The sequence below is a fragment of the Cyanistes caeruleus genome, chromosome 3, assembly GCF_971803275.1.
Source record: "Cyanistes caeruleus chromosome 3, bCyaCae1.hap1.1, whole genome shotgun sequence".
In the NCBI taxonomy this organism is placed as follows: domain Eukaryota; kingdom Metazoa; phylum Chordata; class Aves; order Passeriformes; family Paridae; genus Cyanistes; species Cyanistes caeruleus.
Genome location: NC_141703.1, coordinates 96,436,375 through 96,443,843, shown reverse-complemented (window position 1 = coordinate 96,443,843; position 7,469 = coordinate 96,436,375).

Below are 7,469 nucleotides of genomic sequence, written 5' to 3'. Positions count from 1 at the left end.
AAAGGTGTGCCTATAAATTGCTGTATATTTTTGTGTAGGTAGCTGCACATAAATGCAACCACAGACATTTGACAATCATAATAAAAAGTGTGAATGCTGAGTTGAGATCCAATGTGCCTATTGATTAAAGTTCCAATAACAGCTATGTATGGTAAAAAATAGGGACAGATTGAAAGATTATACATGGAGCACACGAGGAAATTACTTGTTTAGATTATGTTATTATCTCTAGTGAAAGCAGTCCACATAATTGTTCTGTCAAGTAAGATTTTTACCCTGCAAGTTAGAAAAGTGTGGGGGAACCTGTTAACCCCACTTGTCTGACCTGCTCCTGTCAGAGCTATCTTTAGTTGGAGCTTCAGAATGAACAAACCACATAAAGTCTATACCCCCTTTCTAACATTATTATCCCCCCCGCTGGTTTAATTTATGTGTTTAATTTTGGTTTGCTGGGTGCAATATGGCTAATTGCTTGAGAACTGTGCAACCTTACAAGTGAAATTTTGCTTTTATAATTTGTAGCACATCAAGTGTAATAATGTTCATTTAATTTCTGAAAAAGATAATTATGCTAATAGAATTATTTAAATAAAAATTCACACTCTACGCAGGATAATGTCCTCTACCTCTTAATTTATACTAATGTAGGTCTGTAAGGAATTTTTAATAATGTACTTCAACCCAGGACCAGGAAGGGCTGACAAACAAAGGACTGACAGGTCTTAAATGGGAGAAAAGGCTTCAGAGGTCTTTGCAGCAAAAGCTGTCAGAAGTGATGAAGGTATTGAATTTGGATAGATGCTACAAGATGCAGTAAGCAGCCCTGGTCACGTGGAGGGATGTGGTCTTGCTATGTTTAGCTAACAAAGTTAAGGGGAGGGATGACAGACACTGCAGGTCAGCAGTTGCATTACATGCAAGCAGGGCTTGCGAGGCACAACCCCTCATGCAGATAACCCATTGCCTCCCCAAAATCTGTGGCACCTCAGAAGGGCCAGCACTGTGTGAGACTGACCACACAGAAGCTGCCACCCAAAAGGAGGTGTCACCCAGCTTCTTCCCTCACCCTGGGGGGGCAGCTGGATGGAAAGCACAGTGGCAGGAGAGGAGCGGCACCTCCCTTAGTCCCAGGGAAATGCAATCTGTTTTTAGAGCCATCCAGGGGCAGCAGTTGGGCATGATGGCTTGGAACTGGCTCATAAGGCACTACACACGCTGCTCTCTGACACCCAGATACCCTCCATGCTGGGCTAACTCTGTTTCAGCATTTGGGCTGTGTTCTCAGGAGCATTGTTGACCAATAAAGAAACTTTTATGGCTAAGGGTCATTTTGAAGTGGGGTTAACCAGGGTTGTCTGATGAGATGTAGCCCAGCATAAGCCAATATCTCATCTGACCATCAGCCAGAGAGATGAACATTCAGGCAATTCCATGCCACAGCTGAAGTATCCTGAGAGATGTCTTAGGGCCTTTGCTGTTCAAGGATGGATATCAATTTAATTTTCCTGGAGCCATTAGGATTGCTGCTGCATTGGATGGGGATGTCATGCCTTCAGCTAAGCTCTCTTTGCATTCAGCCTTTAGGATCCATCCCTATACAAATGAGGTGTTAATGCATCATAGTTTGCTGTACTTTGTTTTGGAGGAGATCAGTTATCAGTGTGGCCAGATTTAAAAACATGTGATCCCCATCTCTCCCCAGAGTAAACTTCCATCCCCCAGCTCTTGCACATGTGGCTCAGTGAGACGCTGATGTCTGTCAACATTAAACCACACCAAAATGTCCTGCAGCAGTACACAGTTCTTGCTTTTAAAATTGTCATGTTGGGGGTTTCCAATGTTGATTATTGCATTTGTAGCAATTTCCTAGACTTAGAATGAGGGAACTGTTGCAAATTGTCTATGAATGGCTTAAACAGGGAAACATGATAAATGAAAGTACCAAAAGGTGGTGACTTCCCTCCTAGAGTAATATAAAATACTGTGATTAATGCCCAGAGTGCCAGTTCATGTTTTCTTCCTGAATTATTTCAGAAGGGCTTTTTTACATGCCATTACTATATTTACAGGTGATAAAAGAGCAGGATTGGCAGCCTAAGAGCTTGAAAAAACTGTTTATCCATGGAAAGGGTGTTGTGAGCCGTAAGTTTTGCACAGCTCTGTGTTTCTTCCTTTTTCCAGTGTTCTTGTCCTCCTCCTTCTGCACTAAGTTAATCATTCACAGAATTGGTAATTTCAAGGTCACAAATAAGGAGACACTTTTTGCAGCTTCTCGTTTTTGCTGGAAAAGAGGGGGGACTGAGGTCAAGACTATTCATTTCACAAATGCTGGTTGACATTAATATCTGAATGCTTTCTTGATTTCCTCTGTTGGGTACGGGAAATAGTTTTAATATCTCGTATACCACAATGTGGTAGCTATTGCCTTTTAATGTTGATCCCTATAGACCATCAATCCCTAACTAGTGTGGCTACTTACTGAAACTGAGATGGCTTCACACTGATTTATAGGTAAAAAGATTCCTTTTCTCATGACTAATTCCTCAAGTTGTCTGGTCTCACTTAATTTTTTAAATTCCTTTGGCCAGCAACCACCACTGATTTTTAGGTAGAACTCTTCACTGATTTGATTGTGGAGTACTTAAGCACATTACTGGATTATAGGGCCACATGATTTTTATGGAGCTGAGTTACTTAATGATGTCAGAACATTTTTTTTTGAGATCTTTTTTTTGGTTTTGTTTTCCTTTGATAGCTTTTAATACAAAGTGCCTTATAACTGGGGAAGAACAAGTTTGTATGAAATAAAAATAGCTATGGATCTTCACTGAAAACACATAGTGAGGTTATTTTTACTTTCATTGCTGAGTTTTGCAGAATAAACAGATTACAATAAACAGAATACAGAGAGATGATAGCATTATTATTATTATTTATAAAGCACCATAAATGTGCATTCTGTTTAACATACAAATAAAAGATATCTCAGGAGATCACTTCAAGTTCAACTCCAGCATAAAGCACAACTCTCTCCTGAACATTTCCTTTTTTTCACAGTTGTTAAGAGCAAATGCTTCAGACGGGAGTGCATTAAACTGAGGAACTGAAATCCTTACCTAGGCTCAAAAAGAACGTGATTTGATCATACTGCTTAAATGTATAGGCCAAACTCACTCTGTGATAAAAATCTTCCTGACTGCAGGGAGGGCCAGAGCTGATGCAATATTCCCACCAAAGCTGCTGGAATCCAGGACTGCTCTGAACTTCTGAAAATTAAGAAGATTTTAAATATTTTTAAAGGTGATGCCTCACTGTAGGGCACAACACCTCACAAAAATGATTGTACTATTTCAAACTCTGGGTTAAGCACAGTGCTCCCTTTCAACCAAAAACCTTAATAATTAAAAAAAAAATATTATCTTATTTTTAGAGAGAATAAATACTGAAGTGATTCAGGCCTAGAGAAGCTCTGTGAGGAAGGAAATGTTGGAGACTGAATACATTTAGAAACCCCAGTTGGAGCACTGATCCAGGTGATAAAAGACAGTTGTGTAAGCTCGCCTCCCAAGGTGTTGAGAACATGTACATGCACTGTTGTTACCCATAGATATGAGCTGGGAGCCACAGGGGTGAAGGGAAAAAGCTCACTCCAGAGGAACAAAATATTCCAAATGAACAGTTTTAAAGGAAAGTCACTGAAAATACTAACCAAGTAACACAAAAAATTAATTGAAAATGGAGCGTTAAAAATACTAATTAAAATAAATGTCCATATAGATAGTGTTTACAGATTTGAAAGGGAGGAAAGAATGTTTGTCAGAAAACTGTAATTTGCAAGGCAATAAGAGATACTGGCAGGTTCCAAGCCCCTTGGGGATAAATCATGGCCAAGCTTCAGAAGTCAGGAAGGAATATGAGTTTCAGTGTATCTGCAACTGGGATCTTTGGCAGGATGCAGTGTTTTGTGTGCCAAAGGGACACCTCTTCAGAACAAATTCTTTCTTTTAGAACTTAATTGTTAATGTAAAACCCCATTAATACACTTGTGGCAAGAAGATTTATCTAACTTTAATGTCTTGACGTATTGGGTAGTCCGTCTAAATAGGCTTTTTTTTTTTCACCTCTGGAAATTCACCCAATTAAAAAGAAACAACTTCTATCCCTTTGATCAAATAAAATGTGCTACTGTTGGGCCACTGAAAGTTTACTGCAGCAGCAAACAACTAGAAATAGTGTCTCAGTAAGAATACCACCCTAATCACGCGGCTTTTCATCATTACACAAAGATAAACCCAAGTGAAAACCTTTCCCCTGAATACAAATATTCACAGCAGGTTCCCAGAGCCATCTTCATCTGTTGTCCCTGTTTTCTCACGCAGATGTCACAGGAATGCTGAGCCTGGAACTTTGTAGCTCCCCTAAACATGAGATAATGTTATTCTTTCTAATCATCACTGTCAATTAGCTAAAAATTCCTGAAGTGCCAGCTAAGCAGGGATGGAGAATAGACTTCAACATATTCTAAATCTGTATCAGAGAACAGGAATACTACATTTTCCTCTGTGCAAGAATTTGTTTTGAGCATATGCACCATCCATATCCTGAACTCTTTATAAACTGCAGGAGTAAACAGAGTGCTGCATTACAGTGTTGGAACAGTCCTCCAGCTCCTGTGCTTGTCTTTAAGTCTTGAACAAAATTGATTTGTGAAGTTTGAATTGAATATTTTATTTTCAGTAAGAACCTGTGGAAGCCTATTTCTTAAGAAATGGAAGGAAAAAAGGCAAAGTCTTTGCTTTCAACCAAGTAAAACCTGACACAATTTCAAGTAAATATGAGTGGTAAAAAGATGCTCTAGCACTGCATTTTATCCTCAAGTTGCAATAGTTAATAGACTGGAAATGTGGATCATTCCAAATCTGAATGGATGAAAGGGCCTCTGGTTCTCAAGGGCTTGTCCATAACAATTTAGACCATGTTAGAGTTTGAGAATTTGTCCTTTTCTATTAGTTCTACCCAGCGGTTAGGAAATAACTCTACTGGAAAAAATTCTGGACTCCTGTGAATTTAGCAGAACTTTTGTAGTCAGCCATGTCTGCAGTGGGATTTTCTTGGTTGTCTAAAATAACTGGAAGCAAATAGCACAGTCTGAAAGAAAGTTTTGCAAAACCAGAGAAAATGTCTTTTCCAGGGATTAGAAAACACAGAAGCCAGTTCTGTTGAACAGAAGCCCATCTTTACAGTCCTTCCCAATGTGAAAATTGATTTCAAATACATTTTGAAAACAAGGAATGGCTTCCAAAAAAAGGCTCTTTGGTATACCTGGCTGGCATTTATTATTACAATCCAGTTTTTAAGGAAATGTTTTTGGACACGGTCCTTTTTTCTGACCTGAAAAATAAGATCGGGGAGATTATAAAGTAATTCCAATGATGGAAATAAAAATTTACCTGGATATTTTTTTTTAAAGGTCTCAATCAACAAATAGCCTCTAAATCAACAAACAGGCCCTAAAGTTGATGGAAAGCCTAATACAAAATTTCTGCTTAAAATCTAGAGGAAGTTCTCTCCTGTCTGTGGAAAAGGGTTCAGCTAGTGTCTCAAGGTCTGTTCCTGATGTTTCTAAATCCACATGTTTTAAATCTGCTCTACCTTGGTAATCCTTCCCAAGACTATGCAGGAAGAGGTCTGGGTGCTCTGAGAATTCAGAAATAAAAAGAACTCTCCAAAGTGATCTTAGTGCTAACTTCAGCTGCCTCTGGCCCTCATCCAGCAAAGCACTTAAATCTGTTCTTCTCTTTGAAATTGGCTTGGTGATGTCAGCAGGGCTTCTCACATATCTGCAGTTAAATACCAGCATAAATGATTATTTAGATCTAACCCCTATCTATCAAGGCTTGAAGTACCCACAGTAGTCACTGAAAGGGAGGGCCTTGTTTCATATTTCTGTTGATTGTGTTAACATGTTACTTTTCCCTTTCTATGGACTTGTTTGACTTGCCACACAGTGCCCTGGTTCAGTTCAGGCTCCAAAGCTTCTTTGGCTCAAATTCATCCATCTCAATCGAAACATCCCCACTCAACCCCTTCAATCACCTCCTTGGTACCCACACATATTTACTGAGATGGTCTGTGTCCATTGCTGGGGAGTGCTGACCTTCAATAAAGCCAGCAATGGCTTTCACTAATTAAAGAACAACTCACCTTCTCTAGCACTGCCCTTCGATTCCTCCTAGAAATCCTTTTCTCCTTAATAGAAAAATGTCTAGATGATGGAACAAAGCACAGTCATCTGGTGACCCTCGATTGTGCAGAAATCTAATAGCTGTCTCGAAAGCTGGGGATCCACCTTTCCTTTCTTTTTTCCTTAGAACTTTGTAAAAGCTAATTGGAAAGCAATCCCAGCCCAACACTTAATAGACTTTCGCATTTCAATAGCAAAATTTTTTTTCTGTGTTCAAGAGGCACACTCTGGGCAATTTGCTCCATTTCATAGAAAGTAGGTAGTTTGATGTTGGCTAGGGAAGAAGGCTACAGTATATCACTTTTATTACCTTCTTTATATGACAATAAATGTTTTATAAAAGTTCTGAAAATAATTTCTTGTGTCAAGGAGGGAGAAACTTAGTTCCAGTACTCAAAATGCTTTAATTAGTTTTCCCTGAGTCTGTTTTCTCTTATCCTGCTACAGCTGAATCAGTTTTATTACCCTGAAAAAATAATTTGCTCTTATTAAGACCAAACATTCTGTTCAATAATTTAATACATTACATTCATCTTTAACATTAAAAGGCCTGAGACAAAGTTCACTGAAATCAATGGAAAGTCTGCTGGGGACACCAAACAGCTTTGGATCCTTTTAAGGGAGTTTTAGTCTGAAGAAGCATCTATATTGTGGTTATTATATGCAGCATATCTAGCTTGGATATTATTAGAGGTGTAATTATGGTAGTTGAGGGCCCTGTGGGGCCAAATGGCAAGTATTTATGCAAGTCCTTGAGCAGGTGGAGCCTTTTTTAGTCTGGGTTCTTTGCTGCCATGGTTACACTACTACAAATACCTGCCCTTGTTAGCTTAAATTTAGTTTACTTATGGTTACACAAGTTGAAGTCACTCCAGTATAGCCAAATTTACTCTCCCTAGAGGTTTCTTGCGTTATGATGATTTCATCCCTTAAATCAGAGATATAACTCTGGTTTTCCTTCACCACTGGCTGGATCACACTACTGCTTGTCAGCAGTCACCCATAACAGTCTTCTCTAGCAGTATTGTCATTTTCATTTACTATCTATTTTCTCCTTTCTTTACTCAAAAAGGTTTTAATACTCTTCTTTTTCTGATAGGTAATTTTTGTTCCTAGCCACCTGTGTTTCCCTCATGGATCTGTTAATGGCAATAAATTAATCCCTAGATGCATTATAGCATGGTTGAGCACCATTGTATTGACATTTGAGACAGAAAAGCCCTTC